General features: G+C 38.4%; 1 protein-coding gene across 7 annotated transcripts in view; it reads right to left on the reverse strand.

Annotated features, from left to right (window-relative positions):
* MYO9A (myosin IXA) overlaps window positions 1-27,996 on the reverse strand; it is a 257,885-nt gene that overhangs the window by 224,923 nt on the left and 4,966 nt on the right. The window contains exon 2 of one of the 7 annotated variants that reach the window (XM_053594278.1): window positions 966-1,044. The exons of the other annotated variants lie outside the window; for them this stretch is intronic. The gene's annotated coding sequence lies outside the window, so the exon portion shown is untranslated. The remainder of the gene's footprint in view (window positions 1-965; window positions 1,045-27,996) is intronic. 7 annotated transcript variants of the gene reach the window in all.

The raw sequence follows: 27,996 nt of genomic DNA on the forward strand, positions 1-27,996 counted from the left end.
TTTCTATTACTTCATTTTAAAAGTGAAAACACTCTCCAAGATTCTGGTCTCAACCCAGTGTTCTGGATGATTTTATCCAGCCCACTACCTATTATCCATTCCTTTACCTACCATTTAGGGATGCTTGTGCACTACAATGGAAGAACTAAGTAGCTGTGTCAGAAATCATATGGCCCACAAAGCCAAAAATGTTTGCCAGATGGTCCTTTATAGAAAAAATTAGCTAGCTGGGCACAGTAACACATGCCTGTAGTCCCAGCTACTCAGGAGGCTAAGGTGGATTTGCTTGAGCCCAGAAGTTTGAGTCCAGCCTCAGCAGCACAATGAAATTGTGTTCTATGCCCAGCAATAGTTCTGCCTTAGAAAAATACAGGAAATTATTTCTGTGGGGAAGAAAAGAGGGAGGTAGAAAGGGGAAGAGAAGGGAGAAGAGGAAGGAGAAGGAACAAAAAGAAAGATAAAAAAAGAAAAAAGAAAATTTGTTGACCCCTGTTCCAGGGGTAGCTGCTAAAAAAATTTTTAAACTATAATTTTCCAACTAGTAGAGTGAAAAAAAATGGAAGAATAAAAATAATCACTTCAAAAGAAGGGGGGAAAGTTAACCAACAGAACAAATGGAAACAACTAGCAAGTTTTAAAACTAAATAAAACAGTAACTGCATTAAATGTAAATGCTCTGGTTAAAAGACTAAGATTGCTAGACCTGTATCCTCTATAAAATGAGGATACAGAATCTGAGAGTTTTAAAAAGGAGAAGATAGGGCGGTGCCTGTGGCTCAAGGAGTAGGGTGCAGGTCCCATATGCTGGAGGTGGCGGGTTCAAACCCAGCCCCGGCCAAAAAACCACACCAAAAAAAAAAAAAAAAAAGGAGAAGATACACTATGTGAACAGTAGCTAAAAGAAAGTTGGTATAATCAAAATAACCTCAAGCAAAACAAGAAAATAAAAGTTGAATTAAATATACCTTAAGTTCCGTTTAGCCCTTCCATACTATTATTTTAGGTTTAAATCTCAGACAAAGATCTCTGGATATCACTGGTGACCTGGGAAAGAAGCAAGAAATAGAGGAAGACTGTAAGTTAAGGAGAAACTGACAAAGTGGCAAGCTAAGCAGGCTAGCAGGTATTATCAAATCTGCTATAAAGCAATGAAAGAGGAGCAGTGTGAATTAAATGTTTATTAGTTAGGGGGCTTGGGAACACAAATAAATGATTACATACATAAACAGACTCAAGTAAAGAAGCATAAATCAGAAACTGAAGAAAAGGTTTAACTGGGGAGCCAAAATTCCTTGGTAAGCAAAATAAAATCAATTAGGTCAAAAGTAGACAGATGCCCCTCAGGAAGAACAGACCCTTTCTTTTACTGAAAGAATTTTAAAAAGAGTAATGAAACAGATTACAGATTTTGATAAGACGTGTGACAAGAGTACACATCAGCTGATCTTCATCACCAGATCGTACATAGGAACCTAAGTTTTACGAATCAGACAGCAATGCCAAATAAAAGTCAAATAGGGTGCTAAAAGAAAAGACACTGTATAGTATTTCAATTGAAAAAAAGGTGGTGGGTGAAATGAATTATCTTATAGGTATATTGGCTGTGCTAGCCCAGAAATAATCCGTACCTTCTTCTAGTGAATGTATTGTGTTTTCCTTTGAAAGACTTTCTTCTTCCTTGTCATCTGACACAGTTTGAGTGGACTGACCTCCTTACCCAGATAAGGGGGAAGAGAAATGTCAGGGGCTGATCACTGAGATTCTAGACTGGAACTTCTGCTATAACTATAGGAAAAGAAGCATAACTTTTTTCACTAGGGCTGCTAAGCTAGAAAAATGTAAACCTAGAGCTGCTGGTAGCCACCTTCCCTGAATACATAGAAGTAAGCCCCTTCTCTAAAATAAAAGAAAAAATCAACTGACACACATAACAAAGCCTTATCAACATTAATTGGGCCACTGAATCTAACTGTGCCTCAAATAAGCCTGACCACTGAACTTCCTTGTTAGGTATGCCAATAAATTCCTTTTTATTTCCTGAGCCACTTTGAGGTGCATTTCTGTTGTCCGTAATAAAAAAAAAACTAATAATACAGGTAGCAATCCAGTGTAATACCCATTGAGAATATAGATATCCTTGTTATCCACATTCCTGATTTCTGGAAATCTCATTATATACATTTAAGAACCAAATGCAGGCGGCATCTGTGGCTCAGCGGAGTAAGGCGCCAGCCCCACATGCTGGAGGTGGTGGGTTCAAACCCAGCCCCGGCAAAAACTACAAAAAAAAAAAAAAAAAAAGGAACCAAATGCATTTGAGTAAACTCCTTAATATTTCCCTCATTATCTTTCTATATGCTATCCAAACTTGGGAAATCAAATAGACTCAAACAATCTAGTACCCCCTGACATCTAAACTCATTAACCAAACAGAAGCAGATCTGGACAATGAGAAATACTTACAATGTCAACCATGCAGAAATATAGAAAGGAATCTATAATATGAAATTTTAAAATATGGAAAATTATATCTAAAGGTATATATATAAATGTATTAAAATTGGGGGTTTTGGAAATTTTAAAATTTTAGTTTTTTTTCACTAAAAATAAGTTTGATATACATTACCTCATTTGAGTTGAACAGAATTCTCTGAGACCAAATAAACTATTACCTTTCAAATCAGAAAATTAAGGCCTAAAGAGAAAAAACATCTATGACAATTTGCTTTATGATAAAAATGGCATTTCAACTCAGCAGGGAAAAAAAGAGATTACTGAATAAATGAAATGGGGATTACTGACTATGAAAATAAAACAAGCATGTAAAGAGTTACGTGCATTGCCAACATTTATATTGCAATCAGACACTGCTGTACATTTTATAAAGAAAATTATTTAATATTCTTCTTATTTTCTATCTCAATGTAGTTACTTCAAAAGTACATGCTAACAGAGGGAAACAACGTGGTGAGACAGTTGCTGTGGCCAGGAACGTGTGGTTCGGAATAGGCTAGTTTATGATGATATTCACTGGACAGAGTTAGAAGGGACTAATTATAGAGGAAAACTGTGGTGAAGAAAGAAAATAGGGAATACAGTTTCCTTTAAATTAGAAGTTCGGTTATAAAGACAAAAAAGATGTTAACCAAAGATTTTTAATGTAGTGTTCTATCCAGTATTCTGTAGTACGTTAAAATCTAATCTCCAAAAAATATATATTAATGTTGCTTTTGCTTTTTTAACAAGTTCTTAAGCTTCTTTTCCTGGGGGGTGGGGGGAACTATCTCTTTATACTTGCTTGATCACAGCAATCTATTCATAGGATCACTCAATATCATTTAGTAGCAAGAGAAGTTACAAGAACTGAATCAAGCAAATGCATGCTTAAAAAATTAAAAATCTGTGGAGAAAATGATTCTGCGTTTTGTATGGAACCGGAAAAAACCCTGTATACCTAAGGCAGTTCTTAGTAATAAAAATAAAGCTGGGGGCATCAGCATACCAGATTTTAGTCTGTACTACAAAGCCATAGTGCTCAAGACAGCATGGTACTGGCACAAAAACAGAGACATAGACACTTGGAATCGAATTGAAAACCAAGAAATGAAACTAACATCTTACAACCACCTAATCTTCAATAAACCAAACAAGACCATACCTTGGGGGAAAGACTCCCTATTCAATAAATGGTGTTGGGAGAACTGGATGTCTACATGTAAAAGACTGAAACTGGACCCACACCTTTCCCCACTTACAAAAATTGATTCAACATGGATAAAGGACTTAAATTTAAGGCATGAAACAATAAAAAGCCTCAAAGAAAGCATAGGAAAAACACTGGAAGATATCGGCCTGGGGAAAGACTTCATGAAGAAGACTGCCATGGCAATTACAACAACAACAAAAATAAACAAATGGGACTTCATTAAACTGAAAAGCTTCTGTATAGCTAAGGAGACAATAACCAAAGCAAAGAGACAACCTACACAATGGGAAAGGATATTTGCATATTTTCAATCAGACAAAAGCTTGATAACTAGGATCTATAGAGAACTCAAATTCATCCACATGAAAAAAGCCAACAATCCCATATATCAATGGGCAAGAGACATGAATAGAACTTTCTCTAAAGATGACAGACTAATGGCTAACAAACACATGAAAAAATGTTCATCTCTTTATATTAGAGAAATGCAAATCAAAACAACCCTGAGATATCATCTAACCCCAGTGAGAATGGCCCACATCACAAAATCTCAAAACTGCAGATGCTGGCGTGGATGTGGAGAGAAGGGAACACTTTTACACTGCTGGTGGGACTGCAAACTAGTACAACCTTTCTGGAAGGAAGTATGGAGAAACCTCAAAGCACTCAAGCTAGACCTCCCATTTGATCCTGCAATCCCATTACTGGGCATCTACCCAGAAGGAAAAAAATCCTTTTATCATAAGGACACTTGTACTAGACTGTTTAGTGCAGCTCAATTTACAATTGTCAAAATGTAGAAACAGCCTAAATGCCCACCAACCCAGGAATGGATTAACAAGCTGTGGTATATGTATACCATGGAATACTATTCAGCCATTAAAAAAAATGGAGACTTTACATCCTTCGTATTAACCTGGATGGACGTGGAAGACACTATTCTTAGTAAAGCATCACAAGAATGGAGAAGCATGAATCCTATGTACTCAATTTTGATATGAGGACAATTAATGACAATTAAGGTTATGGGGGGGGAAGCAGAAAGAGGGACGGAGGGAGGTGGGTGGGGCCTTGGTGTGTGTCACACTTTATGGGGGCAAGACATGATTGCAAGAGGGACTTTACCTAACAATTGCAATCAGTGTAACCTGGTTTATTGTACCCTCAATGAATCCCCAACAATTAAAAAAAAAAAAAAAAAAAATGGAGACTTTACATCTTTCGTATTAACCTGGATAGAAGTGGAAGACATTATTCTTAGTAAAGCATCACAAGAATGGAGAAGCATGAATCCTATGTACTCAATTTTGATATGAGGACAATTAATGACAATTAAGGTTATGGGGGGGGAGGAAAAGCAGAAAGAGGGACGGAGGGAGGGGAGTGGGGCCTTGGTGTGTGTCACACTTTATGGGGGCAAGACATGATTGCAAGAGGGACTTTACCTAACAATTGCAATCAGTGTAACCTGGCTTATTGTACCCTCAATGAATCCCCAACAATAAAAAGAAAAAAAAAATTAAAAATCTGGGCAGCGCCTGTGGCTCAAGGAGTAGGGCACCGGCCCCATATGCTAAGGGTGGTAGGTTCAAACCCAGCCCCGGCCAAAAAACTGCAAAAAATGAAATTAAAAATCTAACTTTACCATTGAAAAAAATAACTCAGGGCAGTGCCTGTTGCTCAGTCGGTAAGGTGCCAACCCCATATACCAAGAGTGGAGGGTTCAAACCCAGCCCCAGCCGAACTGCAACAAAAAAATGGCCAGGCGTTGTGGTGGACGCCTGTAGTCCCAGCTACTTGGGAGGCTGAGGCAAGAGAATCGCTTAAGCCCAGGAGTTGGAGGATGCTGTGAGCTGTGTGAGGCCATGGCACTCTACGGAGGACCATAAAGTGAGACTCTGTCTCTATAAAAAATAAGAAAAGAAAAAATAACTCAAAGCAAAGGCCTCCCAGTACATACAGAAAGGAGAACACGGGCAGCGCCTGTGGCTCAGTGGGTAGGGTGCCGGCCATATACACCAAGGTTGGTGGGTTTGAACCCAGCCCGGGGCCAGCTACACGACAAGTGCAACAAAAAAAATAGCCGGGTATTGTGGCAGGCACCTGTAGTCCCAGCTACTTGGGAGGCTGAGGCAAAAGTATCGCTTAAGCCCAAGAGTTTGAGATTGCTGTGAGCTGGCACTCTACCAAGGGTGACATAATAAGACTCTGTCTCAAAAAAAAAAAAAAAAAAAAAAAAAAAAACAGAAGTCAATATTCCCCCAAATTGATCTACAGATACAACACAATCCCAAAGCAAATTCTAGTAGGCATTTTAGAACAAATTAACAAGCTGATTCTCAACGTATCAGAAATCTCACAGCCTTAAAATACCCAAGACAATCTTAAAGAACAACAAAATTGACGAACTTATACTACTAAATACCAAGACGTAGGCTGGGCGCAGTGGCTCACGCCTGTAATCCCAGCACTCTGGGAGGCCGAGGTGGGTGGATTGCTTGAGCTAACGGGTTCAAGACTAGCCTGAACAAAAGCAAGACCTCCATCTCTAAAAATAGCCAGGCACTGTGGTAGGTGCCTGTAGTCCCAACTACTTGGGAGGCTGAGGCAAGAGAAGCACTTGAGCCCCAGAGTTTGAGGGTGCTGTGAGCTATGATGCCATGACGCTCTACTGAGGGCGACATAGCAAGACTCTGTCTCAAAAAAAATAAAAATAAAAGTAAAAATAAATACCAAGACTTAGTATAAAGACATAAGAAAGTGTAGCAGTTGGTACAAAGAGAGCATTCTCCTATAGATTAATGTCCTAATATAAAACAAAGATGCCACTGCATTTCAGCATGGGGAAAGGAAAGCCTTTTAAGTCAATGATGTCAGACCACCTAGATAGCTAGAAAAATTAATTCACAGATAAAAATTACTTTAAGATGAATCATTGACTATGAAAGGTAATAAAATAATGCTTCCAGGAGTAGAAGATATCATGTAATATTATTTTCATAAACCTAGAGTAGGTAAAGCTTTTTAAACTTTAGTAGATAGCACTACTAACCATAAAAAGGTAAAGCACTACTAACCATAAAAAAGGATAAACTTGACTTTGTTAAAATTAACACCTTCTATTCATCAAAAGACATCATTAAGAGAGTAAAAAAAGAAGTCATAGACCTAGATTATCTGCAATACCCATATCCAACAAGACTTATATCCAGATTACTTCAAAAATCTACAAAAAAAAATAAAAGCCTAATTTTTTAAATGAGCAAAAGACTTGAACAAGCTCTTAAGTGGATATCTAAACGGCCAATAAGAATATGAAAAAGGGCGGGCGCCTGTAGTCCCAGCTACTCGGGAGGCTGAGGCAAGAGAATCGCCTAAGCCCAGGAGTTGGAGGTTGCTGTGAGCTGTGTGAGGCCACAGCACTCTACGCAGGGCCATAAAGTGAGACTCTGTCTCTACAAAAAAAAAAAAAAAAGAATATGAAAAAGAACTCAGCACCTGTGGTAGATCAGACCATTGGTAAAAAGTACTCACTTTTATGAGGGACAGTAGCTCTCACCTGTAATCCTAGCACTCAGGAAGGCCAACATGGGATAATCACCTGACTTCAAGAGTTCGAAACCAGACTGAGCAAGAGCAAGATCCTATCTCTAATAAAAATAGAAAAAATACTCAGGCGTGGTGGTGCCTGTAGCCCCAACTATTTGGGAGGTCGAAGCAGGAGAATTGCTTGAATCTAGGCATTAGAGGTTGCAGTGAGCAATGATGATGCCACTGCACTCTGGCTCAGACAACATAGCAAGAATCTATCTTAAAAGAAAAAAGAAAAGGAGAGGGAGAGACTGAAAGGAAGAATTAAAACTATCTTTATTAATCTCAGATAAAAGACTTTATATATGAGAATCCAAAGGAATAGAATCTAGCAAGTTCAAAAGTTACCAGGTCAATACACACTGATACGACATGAAACAATGGAAAATGAAATTTAAATAATAATTTCATTCCTAATAGAATCAAAAACACCTAACAATAAAATTCACAAAAATATGTGAAAGAGCTCTCAACTAAAAACTACCAAATTTTGCTGGGAAAAACTAAAAACATCTCAATAAATATACCATGTTCAAGACTCAATATTATTAAGATGCATATTTCTCCAAATTGAACTAAAAAATTCAAAATCAAAATCAAAATCCCAACAAAGTTACTTTGTAGGTATTAACAAACTTATCACAAATTTATAAGAAAAAGTAAAAAAGAATGTTTAATAGAATATAGAAAGAGAAAAACAAGGTCTGACACCATAGGACTTCTGACAGAGGTCCTCAAACTTTTTAAACAGGGGGCCAGTTCACTGTCCCTCAAACCGTTGGAGGGCCGGACTATAGTTTAAAAAAAAAAAAAAAAACTACAAACAAATTCCTATGCACACTGCACATATCTTATTTTGAAGTAAAAAAAACAAAACGGGAACAAATACAATTACAACGCCTCATGTGGCCCACGGGCCGTAGTTTGAGGATCCCTGACAGTAATCAAGACAGTTGGTCTGGCAAAACAATACACAAATAGATCAATGGAACAGAAAAGAGAGTCCAGAAATGGACCCACACAAATACAGTCAACTGATTTTTGACAAAGAAACAAAGGCAAGACAATAGAAAATGGATAATCTTTTTTTCAACAAATGGTGCCAGTACAACTCAATAGTTAACATGCAAAAAATTAAAAAAATAAATGTAGACACAGACCTTGTAACTTTCATAAAAATTAACTCAAAATGGATCACATATCTGTGTGTGAACCACGTATCTGAGTGTGAACCACAAACTATTAAATTCCTAGTAGACAGCACCAGGGAAATCTTGGCAGTGACTTTTAAGATAAACACAAAAATCACAAACCATGAGAGAAATAATTGGTAATATGAACTTTATTAAAATTAGAAACTTCTGCTCTATAAAAGATACTGTTAAGAGAATGAAAGGAAAAGAGAAAAATCTTTGCAAAACAAATATATGCTAAGGAACTAATATTCAAAATATACAAAGAACTCTTAAAATTCAATAAGGAAACAATCCTTAAAAAGTGGGCAAAATGGGGCGGCACCTGTGGCTCAGTGAGTAGGGCGCTGGCCCATATACCGAGGGTGGTGGGTTCAAACCTGGCCCTGGCCAAACTCCAACAAAAAAATAGCCGGGCGTTGTGGCAGGTGCCTGTAGTCCCAGCTACTTGGGAAGCTGAGGCAAGAGAATCACTTAAGCCCAAGAGTTTGAGGTTGTTGTGAGTTGTGATACCACAGCACTCTACCGAGGGTGACAAAGTGAGACTCTGTCTTTAAAAAAAAAAAAATGGGCAAAATGGGAAAAAGATCTGAACAGACATCCCACCAAAGATGATGTAAAGAAGGGAAAATAAGCAGATGAAAAGATACTCAAAATCAACATCATTAGGGAACTGAAAACCAAAACAATGAGAAAGTATTACACACCTATTAGAACAACAAAAATCCAAAAATAGTGAAAACACCAGATGCTGATGAAAATGTGGAACAGGAACTCTGATTCACTGCTGACAGAGATGCAAAATAATACAGCCACTCTGGAAGACAGTTTGGCAGTTTCTAAACATACTTTTACCATATAAATCCAGCAATCATGTTCCTTGGTATTTACCCAAATAAGTTGAAAAATGTTACGTCCACACAAAAACCTGCAAATGGAAGCCAGGCATTGTGGCACACAGCTGTAAGTCTCAGCTACTCCAGTGGCAGAGGCAAGAATACTTGAGCCGAAGAGTTCGAGGCTAGACTGGCAACATAGCAACACCCCATCATTATTAAATAAAAAAATAAAATAAAATAAAATAAAAGATCTGCACACAGATGCTCAATGTAGCTTTATTTACAACTGCCAGTAGCTGAAAGCAACCAAGATGTCCTTCAAAGGTGAATAAACAAACTCTGGTATCCGGGCAGCGCCTGTGGCTCAAGGAGTAGGGTGCTGGTCCCATGTGCCGGAGGTGGTGGGTTCAAACCCAGCCCCAGCCAAAAAAAAAAAAAAAAAAAAAAACACACACACAAACTCTGGTATCCATATAATACAGTACTATTTAGAAATAAACAGAAATGAGATACAAAGACACAAAAAGACACAGGAATCCCAAAAGACATTGCTAAATGAAAAAATCAATCTGAAAGCATACATACTATATGGTTCCAACCATAATGGCATTCTAGAAAAGGCAAAACTATGGTGACAGAAAAAAGATTGGTGCTGGGCAGTAGGAAAGAGGTGAAAAGGTAAAACATGAGATCTTTTAGGGCATTGAAACTTATCTGTATGATACCATAATGGCAAAGACATGTCTTTGACTTGTCAAAACCCATAGACTGTATAAACATACAGTGAATCCTAATGTGATCTACAGACTTCAAATAATAACAATGTATTAATATGGCTCATCAACTGTAACATAAGGGAGCTCACTAACCCAAAATATTAATGACAGGGAAAAATGTGGGGGTGGTAAGGGTAATAAGGAAATATCTGTAAACTCTATATATTCTCTGCTCCATTTCTGGATAAACCTAAACTTGCTTTAAAAAAACAAAGTCTACTAATTTAAAATAAATAATTTTTTAAAAATTGTTTACAAAGTCATCAATCTAAACACTCTAAAATTTAGGCATTTTACTATGTGTAAATTATACTTTAGTTTTTAAAAATGAAATATTTAACAATCCCTTAGATTTTATTGTTTGAAGATGAACATTTAAAAAAGGACATAGACTAAGTGCAATGGCTCACGTCTATAATTCTAGCACTCTGGGAAGCCAAGGCAGAAGGATCTCTTGAGCTCAGGTGTTAAGAGATCCTGTATCTACTAAAAAAAAAAAATGGACAAATTAGTTGAGCTTAGTAGTGGGTGCCTGTAGTCCCAGCTACTCGGAAGGCTGAGGCAGGACTGCTTACGCCTTGAAGTTTGAGGTTGCTGTGAGCTAGGCTAAGGCTACGTAAGGCACTCTAGCCTGGGTGACAGAGCAAGACTTCGCTTCAAAAAAAAAAAAAGAAAAAAGACGTAATACTACATGTGGTTTCAAAAACTTCTAAAATGATATATGTTCTACAAATACATATATATGTACATAAATAAATGTGTAAATACATAATAAGACATGTACAAAAAAAGACATGTACCAAACTAGAAAGACCACCACTAAGAAGCAAAATAGTACCATTGTGAAGGGAACAGGATGAAAGACGGGTGGGAGGGACTAGGTCTTAATCCCTATGTCTTCATCTGTGTTAGGAAAATCGACCTTAATTTTTTACAGTGTTCCATGTCTAGGATTTACACTACATTTTATTTATTTTATTTTTGAGACAGAGTCTCACTTGGTCACCCTTAGTGGAGTGCTATGGCATCTCAGCTGATAGCAACCTCAAACTCTTGGGCTCAAGTGATTCCCAGCCTCCCACGTAGCTGGGACTACAGGTGACCACCACGATGCCTGGCTATTTTGTTGTTGTTGTTGTCATTGTTATTTAGCAGGCCCTGGCCAGGTTTAAACCCGCCAGGCCCAGTGCACGTGGCCAGCACCCTAACCACTGTGCAACAGGTGCCAAGCCTCTTCTAAAATTCTTATGTTAAAGCCCTTCACCTGCAATGTGACTATATTTGGAGATAGAACCCTTAAAGGAGTAATTACAGTTAAGTGAGGTCATAACAGTAGGGTCCTATTTCAACAGGATTGATGTCCTTATAGGAAAAAGGAGATATATCCAGAATGCATACACACATGGAGAAAATACTATGTAAGGATACAGCAAAAGGTAGTAATTTGCAAGATAAAAAGAGAGGCCTCAAGAGAAACTAAACCTAATAACACCTTGATCTTAGACTTCTGATCTCCAGAATTATAAGAAAATAAATTTCTATAGTGCCTCAAAAGCACAGGCAACAAAAAGACAAATGGGACTTAAACTAGAAAGCTTCTGCACAGCAAAAGAAATAATACAATGAAGAGACAATACTTGCAACTAGTCATTGGACAAGGGAACATACAAAGAACTCAAAAAACTAAACAGGAAAAAACAAATCCCATTAAAAAATGGGCAAAGGACATGACTAGGCATTTCTTAAAAGATGATGTATAAATAGCCAATAGATACTGTATTTTGCACATATAAAATGCACCTTTTTTGCCCAAATTTTTTTTTCTCTTTTTTTTTTTTGTAAGAGACAGAGTCTCACTTTATCACCCTCGGTAGAGTGCCGTGGCATCACACAGCTCACAGCAACCTCCAACTCCTGGGCTTAAGCGATTGTCTTGCCTCAGCCTCCCGAGTAGCTGGGACTACAGGCGCTCGCCACAACGCCCGGCTATTTTTTGGTTGCAGTTCGGCCGGGGCCGGGTTTGAACCCGCCACCCTCGGTATATGGGGCCGGCGCCTTACCCACTGAGCCACAGGCGCCGCCCTTTTGCCCAAATTTTTGAGGGAAAAATAAGAATGCACAATATATATGGGTAGTACTAATTCCATAACCTATATAAATGTTTCTAATCTTTTATTTATGTTTATCATTAAAAGTGTAATCTTAGAAAGCAATAATAATATCCATATGCAAAAGAATACCATGGAATATGTTAATCACGTTTGTTAAACTTACACAAACTTCATTGTATTTCTCTTCATACACTTTAGCAGGAGCTAGCAATCTAGCTGATATTTTTACAAAAACTAATGGAAAATCCTCTGGAAAATGCTGAAAATGGTGTTCGTACACTGCAAGCTTTAAGCTAACAGTTATTAAAATATGCTAAAAAGCATGGCAATAGAACTGCTGAGAGACACTTTGGAACTCCTCCCACAAAGAGTGCTATCAGCTGAGAGACACTTTGGAACTCCTCCCACAAAGAGTGCTATCAGATTGTGAAGGCGACAGGAAGAAAACCTTCTTCAGATGCCAAGACAGGAGAGGACAATACAAGATAAATCTACAAAGTGGCTGGAGGTGGAGCAGGGGGTGAAGACCTGTATTCTGGAGCACTGTCAAACTGAGATCTCTATTTTGACCAAGATGATACAAGAGAAGGGTAAAGGATTATATGAGAAAACGAACCGAAGATTTCTCAGGGACACCTAAATGGTGCTTTAACTTTATAAAGAGAGAAGCTTTGAACATGAGGACATGAAAAAAACATGCCCCAAAACTTCCAGCAGCCTACAAAAATCAAGTTTTGGAATTTCATTCTTTTTTTTTTTTTTTTTTGTAGAGACAGAGTCTCACTTTATGGCCCTCGGTAGAGTGCCGTGGCCTCACACAGCTCACAGCAACCTCCAACTCCTGGGCTTAAGCGATTCTCCTGCCTCAGCCTCCCGAGTAGCTGGGACTACAGGCACCCGCCACAACGCCCGGCTATTTTTTGGTTGCAGTCTGGCCGGGGCCGGGTTTGAACCTGCCACCCTTGGTATATGGGGCCGGCGCCTTACCGACTGAGCCACAGGCGCCACCCTGGAATTTCATTCTTATGTTACCTATCTTCAAAAGACAACTGTGAGCTGTCCCATATCACCAATATGGATAAGGTCCCACTCATATTCAACATGCCATCCAACGGAACTGTGGACATCAAAGGAGCAAAGACCACAGCTGTTAAAAACTAGTGGACATGAGAAAACACATTTCACTGTTGTTCTAGTCCTTTCAGGATAGGACAAAGCTAAGCTACCACCTACGATCATCTTTAAAAGAAAAACATTTCTGAAAGAAAAGATTCCAAATGGAATTATTGTCCACATGCATGAAAAAGGATGGATGAATGAAGAAGACATGAAAATCTGGTTTAACAAAATCTGGTCACAAAGGCCTAACAGAGGTCCTCAAACTTTTTAAACAGGGGGCCAGTTCATTGTCCCTCAGACCATTGGAGGGCTGGACTATAGCTTAAAAAAAAAAACTATGAACAAATTCCTGTGCACACTGCACGTATCTTATTTTGAAGTAAAAAAAACAAAACGGGACAAATACAATCATACCGCCTCATGTGGCCCGCGGGCCGTAGTTTAAGGACCCCTGGTCAGAAGATTACTTAAAAATACAGCTTTGTTAAAATAAATAAATAAATAAATACAGCTTTGCTTGTTTTTGATCACTTCAAAGCCCTTGCCATACAAAGTGCAAAAGCAGACTTGAAAACCCAACTTGCTGTGATGTCTGGTGGGCTAGCCAGCCAACTCCAACCTTATCAGTAAACGAGCCTTTTAAGGCCCTAATGAAGAAGAGTTGACGCGGTACATGCAGTCAGTGGTAAAGATATAATACAAACAGGCAGAATCAAGAAAGCATCCATTACCCAGGTTAGTGACTGGATCCTAAGATCATGCAACAGTGTCAAGAAAGAACTGGCTATGAAATCATTTTTAAAAAGATGCATTAGGTAGTGCCTGTAGCTCAGTGGTTAGGGCACCGGCCACATACACCAAAGCTGGCGTGTTCAAACCTGGCCCAGGCCTGCTAAACAACGACAACTGCAACAACAAAAAAGAAAAATAGCCGGGCACAACTGCAACAACAACAACAAACAATAACCAGGCGATGTGGCAGATGCCTGTGGTCCCAGCTACTTGGGAGGCTGAGGCAAGAGAATCGCTTAAGCCCAAGAGTTTGAGGAGATTGCTATGAGCTGTGACACCATGGCACTCTACCTAGGGAGACAGCTTGAGACTGTCTTAAAAAAAAAAAAAAAAGCTGGCATCAGCAATGCTATAGATGGAACTGAGGACGATGAAATTTACTGGGGATGAGAAAAGTGACTCTTCAGGAGACACCAGTAATGTAGAAATCAAAGAAGATGATACTTCTCATATTGACAGTGACAAAAAGCTCTTGGCCTTCTATGATGTGTAAATATCATAAACTTGTTACCAGTACAAAAAATAGTATATGTGTTCTTGGGTTTTGTAATTATTTTGCTACAGAAAATTTCTAGTACCATAATGTTAAAAAATGCCAAATGTTTTTTATAATACAATAGTGCCTAAATATAAACAAATAAAATTTTGTATTAAAAAACTAAAACAGGCTCAGCACCTGTAGCTCAGTGGCTAGACCACCAGACACATACACCAGAGCTGGTGGGTTAAAATCCAGCCAAGGCCTGCCAAACAATGACAACGACAACCAAAAAATAGCCAGGTGTTGTGGCAGGTACCTTTAGTCCCAGCTACCTGGGAGGCTGACGCAAGAGAATCGCTTGAGCCTAAGAGTTTGAGCTTGCTATCAGCTATGATGCCATGGCACTCTACCCAGGGCAATAGCTTGAGACTCTGTCTCAAGAAAAAAAAAAAAAAAGTTCAAACAAAAGATTTTTTCCTGAAGTTAGGGCCAAAAATGTGAGCATGCACTATACATGGCAGCTCATTATCATTATACATGGCAAAATATGGGTAATATGAAAAAATGCCCAACATCACTAATCATCAGGGAAATACAAATTGAAACTATAATAAGAAATCATCTTACCCCAATCAGAATGGCTATTATGAAAAAGACAAAAAATAAGGCAGCGTCCATAGCTCAGTGGCAGGGCACCAGCTACATCCATGGAGGGTGGCAGGTTCCAACCTTGCCCAGGCCACCTAAAACAACAATGATAACTGCAACAACAACAACAAAAAAAAAAATAGCCAGGCATTACTGCGGGCACCTGTAGTTCCAGCTACTTGGAAGGCTGAAGCAAGAGAATTACTTGAGCCCAAGAGTTTGAAGTTGCTGTGAACTACGGCACTGTACCCAAGGCGACAGCTTAAGACTCTGTCTCAAAAAAAAAGACAAAAAATAAAAGGATGCATAGAAAAGGGGACTCTGTATATGCTGTTGGTGGAAATGTAAACTAGTACAGCTACTATGGAAAGCAGTACAGAGATTTCTCAAAAAACAAAAATATATCTCCCACTCTCACTCCTGGATTATCTAGACAAAGGAAAAAAAATCAATAAATCAAAAGGATATCTGTACTCCCATGTTTATTGCAGCATTGTTAACAATAGCCAAGATATGTAATTTATCTAAGTGTCCATCAACTGATGAATGGATAAAGAAAACGTGGCATATATACACAATGGAATACTATTTAGCCATAAACAAAAGAATGAAATCATGTCATTGCAGCAACATGGATGGTACTAAAGGTCTTGATCTTGAGTGAAATAATCCAGGCACAAAAAGACAAATATTACATGTTCTCACTTATATGTGGAAGTTAAAAAAACTGATCACACAGAATTAGTGGAAAGACAGAGAATGGGAAGTGTAAGCAGGAGGCAGTAAAGAGGATAAAGAGAAATGGGTTAAAGATTACAAACATACAGTTAGATATATGAAATAAATTCAATGTTTGATAGCAAAGTAGGGTGACCATTTGATCACTACATATTATATACATGTAACAAAATTTCATATATATTCCATAAATTTGTAAAAAAATTTTAAATCCCAACTATTGTTTTTATGTTAGATTGTTTATTGGTTATTTGGTGGAACTTGACAAGATGATTCTAAAATATGTATGACAACGCAATGTGCCAACAACAGCCAAATCCTTCTTAAAGAATTGTAGCAAGATAGGAAGACATGCTTTACCAGGTACTAAAACTTTTAAAGCTGTGGTAAAACAGTATGTTACCAATATAGGAACAGACAAGCAGACAAATAGAACAGAAAAAGTCCAGAAAACAGATCCATACAAATACGTATACTTAATATACATCAAATTTAGCATTATAGAACAGTGATGAAAAGATGAACTTATCAAAACTGATGGGGGGGCTAGGTACAGTGATGCATACCTATGGTCCCAGCCACACGGTAGGCTGAGGCAGTGAATCGCTTGTACCCAGGAGTTTGAAGTTGTAACATGCCATGATCACACCTGTAAATAGCCATGTACTTCAGCTTAGGCAACACAGGTAAAATATGTCTCTCAAAAAAAAAAAAACAACTGACAAACAAGAAGGAAGGAAGGAAAAAAGAAACACCTGATGGGGGGAGAAGAAATGAAACATGACCTCATACTATACACAAAATTATTCCAAGTAAAGACCAAATTTGTGAACATTTTAAAACTTAAAGTCTCTTAGAATATAGAACATCTTTTTTAACTCAGACTAAGAAATGATTTTTTTTAAAAAAATTCAAAAAGCACTAACCAAAGTTGATAAATTCAACTATGTTAAAACTAACAGATTCTGTTGATCAATAGGCACCATAAAGAAAGTGAAGTAACAAGTCAAAAACAGAGAGCAATGCTAACAGAAGTAACTATATAACTGATGGACTAGTACCCAAAACACAAATTTCTAACCATCAGTACCATGGTATCACAGCTCACAGCAACCTCCAACTCCTGGGCTTAGGGGATTCTCCTGCCTCAGCCTCCTAGTAGCTGGGACTACAGGCACCCCCCACAACACCTGGTGATTTTTCATTGCAGTCTGGCCAGGGGCGGGTTCAAACTTGCCACCCTCAGTATATGGGGCCAGCACCCTACCCACTGAGCCACAGGCGCCACCCAAGAATAAGACCAATTTTTTAAAAATTGGATAAGCCGGGGACAGTGGCTCACACCTGTAATCCCAGCACTCTGGGAGGACAAGGTGGGTGGATTGCTTGAGCTCAGGAGTTCGAGATCAGCCTGAGCAAAAGTGAGACCCCCATCTCTACTAAAAATTGAAAAACCAAGGCCAGAAGATTGCTTGAACCCAAGAGTTTGAGGTTGCTGTGAGCTATGATGCCATGGCACGCCACCCTGGGCGACAGCTTGAGACTCTGTCTCAAAAAAAAAAAAAAAAAAATTGGACAAACAACTTGAATAGGCACTTCACACAAAACTCGAATGACCAAGAAAAGATGCTCAATGTCATTAGTAATTGTGGAAATGCAAATTAACATCACAAGATACCATCACAAACTTTGAATTAGCAAAAATTAAGAGTCTGACAATACCATGTGTTCAGGAGGATGAAGCGCAAGGGTGCTGATGAAAGTATAAATTGAAACAATAACTTTGAAACCTCTTTGACATTATCAGAGTGGAATGTGTACATACCATGTGACCCAGCAATTCTACTCCTGAGCATTCTAGAGAAACATAAGCACATATGCAAACACAAAATAGGCACAACAGTAGTTACTACTCCACTGTCTATATAATATCAAGAAACTGAAATCAACTCCAATGTACATCAAAAGTAAAACAAACTAATCACATCTCGGCCTTTTAGCTAAAATCAAGTGTAAAAGAAGAACAAACTGGAGTATAATCACACAATGGGATACTTTGACAATGAAATCTCATGAACTATGGCTAACTATAACAACCTGGAATTAATTTCACAAACATAATGCTATGCCCCTTGCCTTTTCTTTGTCACAACAATGGGGGCCTGTTTGCTGCCTATGGCAAACATATCTTGCTCTAAAAGCCTATACCTTGCTCTTACTCTGTAAACCTATCTCTTTCTCAAAAGAGAAAAAAACAAACATAATGCTGAGCTCAAGTTTGAAATCATATAAAACACACATATTATTATTCCACTCATATGATGCTAAAAAACAAGTAAAACTATGTTGAGAATACATGCCTGAGATTTAAAATTATAAAGCAAAGCAAGAAAATGATAGTCACAAAGGTCAGGACGACAGCTATTAGACAAAATTGATAAATTCATCTATACCAAACCTCCATAGAGGGAAACACATTGATAAGGGCAGGATGGAAGGATGGGACAGAAATACTTCTGGTTTGTTAGCCCAGGTGATGACAACATTAGTATTTGCTTCATAATTTTCTACACACTGCCAGGTGTGGTGGCTCACGCCTGTAATCCTAACAACTCTGGGAGGCCAAGGCAGGCAGACAGCTTGAGCTTATGAGTTCAAGACCAGCCTAAGCAAGAGCAAGACCCCATCTCTAAAATAGCCAAGCATTGTAGCAGGTACCTGTAGTCCCAGCTCTTTGGGAGGCTGAGGCAAAAGGATCACTTGAGCCCAAAAGTTTGAAGTTGCTGTGACAGAACAGCATTCTACTGAAGGTGACAAAGTAAAACTCTGCCTCAAAATAACAGTAATTGTAATAGTTAATTTTCTATAAACTGTACATTTTATGCACTCCCATGTATACAGATGGGCGTTGCAACTTAAAATTTTTCAACTTTACCATGGTACAAAAGCATTACACATTTAGCAGAAGCCGTACTGTGGATTTTGAATTTCCTGGACTAACAATATGCAAAATGACACTCTCTCTCATGATGCTAGGCAGTGGCAGCCAGGAGCAGCATTCATGAGGATAAACAACTGACACTCTACAGCAGGGGTCCTCAAACTTTTTAAACAGGGGGCCAATTCACTGTCCCTCAGACGGTTGGAGGGCTGGACTATAGTTAAAAAAAAAAAAAAAGACTATGAAAAATTCCTATGCACACTGCACATATCTTATTTTGAAGTAAAAAAACAAAACAGGAACAAATACAATCACACCGCCTCATGTGGCCCGTGGGCCGCAGTTTGAGGACCCCTGCTCTACAGTGTACTGTGTTGCCAGATGATTCTGTCCAACTGTAGGTTAATGTAAATATTCTGAGCCAATTTAAGGAAAAGTAGGCTCTGATATAGATAGGTTAGGTGTATTAAATGCATTTCCCACTTATAATATTTGCAACTTACAATAGGGTTATTGGGATGTAACTCCATTCATACAAATGAAAAGGAAAAATAACAATTGCACATGACTGCTGAGGTAACACTATAACAAGGCAACAGAAGTCTGGTACCTAATGTGGGGTTTTTTTCTGTTCTCCTGGCTTCTCAACAAACCTAGTATGCAACTTCTTAAAAGCCACCATAATTATATAAATCTTTTATATCCTTCCCAGTCCCTACCACAGCAAGCTGGTACTGCCAGGTGTGCAAATATTTTGATCAATAAATGAAAACAAATTCCATTCAATCCCTACAGTAAAAGACAATTTAGATCTCAGTGATTAGGTTCCCCAACTTCCAATTTCCATTCTACAAGCCCCAGAACTTGAATTCCTTATAGCCCAACAGGCATTTTCCCCCTGCCTTTAGTATTTTCCTAATATCTTACTCTTTTTATACATACTATACATCTTATCTGCCCTACTAGATTCTATGAAGCTGTGCATTAAATGCTTTGAGCCCTATATTCAGAAATTTAAGTCAGGTAAGAAAAAAAAAAACTGTTAAAGGGAAAATAAAGTAGGTTATGGGGAAAAAACATTCTCTCACGTGAGAATACCCAAGACATCAGGTTTTTATTCCAATGTTTTAAGAAACCAAGAAACACAGGAGAAGAAAGCGGTACTATCTATAAAACAAGTAAAGTACGGGATGCAAACCCTAAAATAAAAAATAAAGACCTAACTGCATATCAAATTAGTAATAATAACACTGAAAAAATACTGATTTCAAGTGACTTCTAAACATAGCTCTCCTACTAATATACATATCCTTAGTAGGACACACTCTAAAGACAAAAAGAAAGGTAAAGAAATCTTAACACTGAATAGTTTTAAACTACTAAATATATACTTAGAAAAAAGTATCAATGTTGGGCGGCGCCTGTGGCTCAGTCGGTAAGGCGCCGGCCCCATATACCGAGGGTGACGGGTTCAAGCCCGGCCCCGGCCGAACTGCAACCAAAAAATGGCTGGGTGTTGTGGCGGGCACCTGTAGTCCCAGCTGCTTGGGAGGCTGAGGCAAGAGAATCGCTTAAGCCCAGGAGTTGGAGGTTGCTGTGAGCTGTGTGAGGCCACGGCACTCTACCGAGGGCCATAAAGTGAGACTCTGTCTCTACAAAAAAAAAAAAAAAAAAAAAAGAAAAAAGTATCAATGTTAATAAAAACAAAGATTCTTTTTTTTTTTTTTTTTTGAGACAGAGTCTCAAGCTGTCCTCCAGGGTAGAATGCCTTGGTGTCACAGCTCACAGAAACCTCAAACTCGGGCTCAAGCAATCCTCTTGCCTCAGTTTTTCTACTTTCAGTAGAGACAGGGTTTCACTTTTGCTCAGGCTGGTCTCAAGGAATCCACCTACCTCGGCCTCCCAGAGTGCTAGGATTATAGGCATGAGCCACCACACCCAGCCAAAAAACCAAGATTTTTTATGTAAAAAGTTAGACTAAAGTAACTCAACAGCCAGGTGCAGTGGCTCATGCCTTTAACGCCAGCATTTTGGGAGGCCAAGGCAGGAAGATGGCTTGAGCCCAGGCATTCAAAGCTGCAGTGAGTAATTACTGCATCACTACACTCTAGTCTGGGCAAAAAAGCAAGACCCCATCAGATAATAAAGAAAAGAAGAAAAAGAAAGAAAGAAAAATATCAAAACAAACCAGGAGGAAGAGGAGAGGAGGAGGAGGAGGCAGCAGCCTACAATGTTAAATTTATTGATAGAATTATCAATATATCGTGCATCCAGATAATGGTTTCTAAATACAATCCTCCACTATAAAGGAAACAGAGCTCCTTGAAGAAAATGCTGATTCCAACTCTAACGCAGAAAAAGCCCATGGTGGGCTAAGATAGCATATACCCAAAAGTAAGGAATCACTCATAGACTACTGGATTTAAGGTGGGGGACCCACCTTAGGACCATGCTCTGAACTAGCTTCCACAGTCCTTATTTGAGACAATTTGAGCATCGAAAAGAACAATTCTCCCAGGCACCTGTGGCTCACACCTATAATCCTAGCACTCTGGGAAGCAAAGGCCAGTGCACTGCTTGAGCTCAGGAATTCAAGACCAGCCTGAGCAACAGCGTGACCCCCATTTCTACTAAAAAAAAAGGGAAAGAAAAGAAAACAGAAAAAATTAAAGCAAGAGGATCTCTCTTGAGCCCAGGAGTTTGAGGTTGCTGTGAGCTATGATGATGGAAGGCACTCATCCCAGGGCAACACAGTGAGACTATTTCAAGAAAAAAAAAAAAAGAACAATGTCTGTAAATTATTGTAATAAAACAAAAGTCCATGAGACCATTAAAGAATTCATTTACCACCACTGCAAATGACTATTACAGAACTCCTCATTCTGAAAACTAGATAGGAAAAAAATTAAGCATTTACTCTGCCCTTTTATCAGGATGTATAGTTCACTTCCAGTTGATGAGGGTTATAAAGCTCTTGATAACTGAACAATGACAGCAAATAAATGTAAAAGAAGGACAGAATTAGGAAAATCACAATATTGTAACCCTCAATCAAACCCTCAAGGATCAACAAAAGATGCCAAAATTATTAGATAAAAAGTATTAAAGAATGGAATATTTGTATGGTACCAAAGGATCACTCCCATACATTATTATAATTGATCTACAGAGGGAAAAATGTACTTTCAAAATGGAGATATTTAGCAAACACCACCTTAAACCTCATGAAAACTTATATCACTAACAGCAGAACACCTGACATTATGTACAACATGATATATAATATCACCTATGAAGAATTCTTTTCAAAACTTTTTAACATGAACTTAATCAATTCTTTAGTAATTTCCAGTTTATAGGACATACAAAGACCAGAAGAGTAAATTAAAAAATAGCACACACACACAAAAAAATCAGATATCTCTAGAAAAGAGGCCATTCCACAAGAAAAATGATCTAGTCTCTTCAAAGAACTTTCAATGTCATAGGACAGGGGAATGAATATGGGAAGGAACAGGTATGGATTAAGTGACTAAAAAGTAAAAAAAAAAAAAAAAGTGACTAAAAAGAGATAATCACAGGAGAGGGGAGGGGGGAGGATGTTTGACAGAAGGAGGGAGGAGGGAATGAGGTGGGACCTCACCTAATGTGCACATCCTAAGGGTGTATAACAAGGCCCCTGGGTGAGGGGCTCTTCTACAAATGGAACTTTACCCTGGAAGTGAGTACAATGTAACCTAAAAATTGTACCCTCATATTAATTTGAAAAAATTAAAAAAAAAACCTCAAAAAAATAAATAAAATAGAGATAATCAAATGAAATTTAAAAAAAGGAATTCTGATTTAAAAAACCTATTTTAGAGGACAATTGGGAAAATTCAAATATAAATTAAATATTAAATGCTATTAGAGAAGTTAAGATATTATGAGAAAAATAAATATATACAGTGCAACCTCTACAAGTTGATTTCCCAAGGAACTACAACAAACTGGTGAACATACAGTGGTGGTCAACATAAGGAATTAAGCCTACTGTAATAATGTGTACATGTGCTGCATGTCTAGTCTTTAAAAATTAGGTCAACTTAAGGAGGTTGTCAATGTAGGGAGGTAGTCCATGGAGGTTCTACTATATATGTTCTTGTCCGTGGTTCCCGGTTCTTAACTCCCATAGCCCTTGTTACTATCTTTTCTTACAATGTAGGGGTGCTTTAGACTCCAAAGTAGGCCTCAATAAACAGAATCTTTCTCTGACCATCTCTTGCCCTCCTTTCACCTGCCCACTGGGCAGGACATTAATCTAATCTTACTGTGGGTCGTAAAGCCCTCATTTCAGAGAAGGTTCTCCCCCATACCCTGGAGGAAGGAATGCTGCACAGAGAGGTAAAGAAGAATCTGGACAAACAGGCCTTGCTGGGTTTAGATCAGACCCTTTTTGTCCAATCACATTTTGACACAGCTGTCCATGCTTCAATCATGAACAACCAATAAAGTCTCCATAGAAGGTCCAAAGGTCAGAGTTTGGGGGCTTCTGGAGAGCTGAACATGTGGAGTCTGACAAGAAGGTGAACATGAACTAATCCATGTACCAGGAGGGTAGCACATCCCAATTCCACGAGGACAGAAGCTCCTGAGCTCGAGACCCTTCCAGACTTTGCCCTAGATATCTCTCTGTCTTCATCTGGCTGTTTATTTGTATCCTTTAAAATAAACCGGTAAATGTAAGTAAGTTTAGTGAGCTGCTCTAACAAATTAATTGAACCTGAAGAGGAAATTCATGGGAATTCCTGTTTGAGTGGCTACAACTCAAACAGAAGTTCTAAAGGCCCAGACTTGTGACTATTTTTTTTTTTTTTTTTTTTTTTTTTTTTTTGTGGTTATTGGCCGGGGCTAGGTTTGAACCCGCCACCTCCGGCATATGGGACCGGCGCCCTACTCCTTGAACCACAGGCGCCACCCCCAGACTTGTGACTATTGTCTGAAAGGGTCAGGGGGCAGTCTTCGGGACTGAGCCCTCAACCTGTAGGACCCAATACTATCTCTGGGTAGATAGTGTGGGAACTGAATTGGAGGACATGCAGCTGGTATTCACTGCAGAACTGATTGCTTGCTACTAGGGAGGAATCCTCACATATTTTGGGGCCACAGAAATCTTCCATGTTGTTGTATTGAGGAAAATAACAGGAAAAATGTCTAAACAGGACTTATTTTTCTTAGGTGTTGGTAATAGTACATTGATGGTGTGAAAATTACCTGTTTCTTAGGAGATATGTGCTGAATTATGTTGGAGTAAATGTGTCATGATACTTTCAACTTACTTTCAAATAGTTCAGCAAAAATGAATATAGGCATATAGAAAACTATAAAGTAAATATGGATGTTCGCATGTTAACTTCTGAATCTGGGTGGCAGATATATTAGTATTCTCTGTTCTCTTTCAACTTCTTGATATTTTTTAAGTATTCAATTATAAAAGAGTGAGGGTGAGAAGAGAACTAAAAAAAAAGCAGAGTTGCAAAAGAAACAAGGAAAAATTATGATCTAAAAATCATTTATAAGGACATGTCCACAGAATTACCTGAAAAACTTTCTCTTTTACATTAAAAAAAATCCTAGCCAGGCACAGTGTGACATGCCTGTAGTCCCAGCCACTTGGGTGGCTGAGGCAAGAGGATTAAGCCCAGGAGTTCAAGGCCAGCCTGGGCAACATAGTCAGATCCTATCTCTTGAAAAAAAAAAAAAAAAGAGGGCGGCACCTGTGGCTCAGTCAGTAAGGTACCGGCCCCATATACCGAGGGTGGCGGGTTCAAACCCGGCCCCAGCTGAACTGCAACCAAAAAATAGCTGGGCGTTGTGGCGGGCGCCTGTAGTCCCCGCTACTCGGGAGGCTGAGGCAAGAGAAATCACTTAAGCCCAGGAGTTGGAGGTTGCTGTGAGCTGTGTGATGCCATGGCACTCTACCGAGGGCCATAAAGTGAGACTCTGTCTCTACAAAAAAAAAAAAAAAGAAAGAAATCTAGAGATTACTCAGCCCACTATCATCTGATCGATAAAAGTAAACAGATTTCAAACAAATACTTATACACTACAAACAGCAATAGTACTAAAATCTGTCAATGATTTAAGCAGTGTTTGTCATTGGCAAACAATACATCTTGCTATGATACCTAACGCTGAATTAAAATACATTTTAACATCCATTAATCTTATATACTAACACATTAAGAAAAGCATTTCTGGCAGCACCTGTGGCTCAACGGAGTAAGGCACTGGCCCCATATGCCAGAGGTGGTGGGTTCAAACCCAGCCCCGGCCAAAAGACTGCAAAAAAAAAAAAAAAAGCATTTCTTGGAAGTTTTTTGTTTTGTTTTGTTTTTTGAGAGTCTCAAAAAAAAAAAAAAAAAGTCCCATGGTGTCATAGCTCACAGCAACCTTAAACTTCTGGGCTCAGTCAACACTCTTGCCTCAGTCTCTCTTGTAGCTGGAACTATAGACTCCCTCCACAACACTCAACTGTTAGTTTTTCTATTTTTTTGAGTAGAGACGGGGGACTCACACTTGCTCAGGCTAGTTTCGAACTTCTGAGCTCAGGCGATCCTCCTATCTCACACTCCCAGAGTGCTAGGATTACAGGCTTGAGCCACCATGCTTGGCCTTGAATTATTTTTAACTGAAATATAATGACCATACTTGAAAGCCAGCTAGTAGACTATTCAAATATTTATTTCTCCTAGCAAGAAATTTTGATTAGCCATTTACTCTAAAAGCCACACAACAAAATTCTTAAAAGTCCTGATCTCATTTTTACATTTAACAAGAAACAGAGATATTCAAGGGGAAAAGCAAGACTTATGGAGTATGTACTATCCTGCTTAGTGCTTTACATAAAATGTTTAATGATAATCTTGTGAAGTAAATATTATTGCTATTTGAGAGATGAACATTCTGAAGCTTAGAAATGTTAAGTGATTTGCCCATAAATGACAGCTCTAAAGTGATAAGGAACTTGAACCCAATGCTGTTACAAATCTAGGTGTAAAAATCCATAGTCTTGCCACTTAATTGGATTTAATGAATTTAACGGAAAAGCCTATCTAAGGAAAAAGAGTATTTAAAAGAATGTCTGTGCTCAGCGTGACAGCTCACGCCCATCACCCTAGCATTCTGGGAGTGTGAAGCAAGAGGATTGCCTGAGCTCAGTAGTTCAAGACGAACCTGAGGAAGACCCCCTCCCTACTAAAAATAGAAAAACTACCTGGGCCTTATGGCAGGCACTTGTAGTCCCAGCTACTCAGGAGGTTGAGATAGAAGGATCACCTGAGCCCAGGGGTTTGAGGTTGCTGTGAAGTAGCCTGACACCATGGCTCTCTAACCTGGGCGAGCAAAAGAGTGAGACTCTTTATCTCAAAAAAATAAAATAAATAAAAAATAAAAGAATCCCTTTACATTCAAAGAGTTACACAATCTTAAAGTTTAAGTCAAATCAAAACTGAAAGAAAATATATTTAAAAATTGCTAGTTGTATGGGGGCAAGACATGATTGCAAGAGGGACTTTACCTAACAATTGCAATCAGTGTAACTGGCTTATTGTACCCTCAATGAATCCCCAACAATAAAAAAAAAAGAAAGGAAAAAAAAAAAAATTGCTAGTTGTAAAAAAAGTGCCAATTTTTAGCAAGCCAGCTGTCTATGATAGCACAGCTAGTCCTTTCCTCACTGTACATGTAAAATTACACTCCAGTTGCCCGCTGGATGACCCCACTGCCAAAATATGCTAGCAACATAATTCACATTAAAACTCAGAGGCCAAACACTCTTTGGAAAGTGCTTTACATGTTTACTGTACCTATTGCAAGCACATTCAACACTTAAAATTAATAGGCCATTTTCATCAAATATACATTACTCTATTATATTATTTTCTACCACTCTAAAATATTAAATTTTTAAACAAGAAAACTTACCTAAACATAAACATCCCACAACTAAACTTTAGAATATTAGTATTATGTAAGTTTGAAATTGTCTACTGTAAAACATAAGCCAAAATTATTTGTATAACAAATTTCTACAGGATCAAAATTCTAATGCCTATATCTCTTCTAAAGACACATATAAAATATGTACAGAAGCGTATATGTTAAAGATTTTCCCCATTTAAAATCATGTCCTCTATGAGCTGAATTAGTGACTAGAAGAGGGCATGAGGTAGCTTATGGAGTTCTAATAACATTCTGTATCTTGATGTGGGTGTTGGTTACAATGGTGTGTTCACTTGGTGAAAATTCACAGAGCTATACATGTATGATCTGTGTACTTTCTGTCCTTTTTACAAATTTATAAAAAACGTTTTTATTTTTAAGAATCCACAATGAAACAACCTTTCCTACTACAGAGCACTGATACTATCCCTCTTACCAAAGAAGTTAAAGCCTAGTGGAGAAAATAGACAATTAAGCAATTTCATTAGAGCGATCACAGCAGTAATTACTATATGCTACAAGAACACAAAAGTGGTACCTAACTTAACCTGAAAGGTGTAGAGAAAAGCTTCCAGAAGAAAATACATTTGAAATGAGTCCTAAAGATCAAATGGAAATTAGCTAAGCAAGGAAAGGGGAGAGTAGAAACCAAGGAAATTGAACATGGAGTGTAAAGACAAGAGAGAAAGCACTTTACTCAAGTGGAAGCCTACATTCAGTAAAAGCAGACTAAAGAATTTAAGGAAGGAAAGAAGGTGGGGGGAAGCTAGAGAAATAACAGATCAGGACTGATCTCGTACACATGCCATGCTACAGTTTAAACTTTATCCAGAATGCAATGAGAAAACACTAAAGATCTTTCAATAAGAAAGGATATGATTAGATTTGTAGATCTGTATTTGTACTATTCTGTGCCTGCCATGGTCACACACCATTTTGAGGGAAATATCCTGCACACTGCCCCATACTTTTCACCATTATGATCCTGCCCCACACCCATATGTACATATAAACACGCAGCCAAACTGTAAATGGCCAGGAGTGGTCACACAATCCATGTATGCAGGCTTGCTAGCAA

The sequence above is a fragment of the Nycticebus coucang genome, chromosome 6 (genome assembly GCF_027406575.1).
Source record: "Nycticebus coucang isolate mNycCou1 chromosome 6, mNycCou1.pri, whole genome shotgun sequence".
In the NCBI taxonomy this organism is placed as follows: domain Eukaryota; kingdom Metazoa; phylum Chordata; class Mammalia; order Primates; family Lorisidae; genus Nycticebus; species Nycticebus coucang.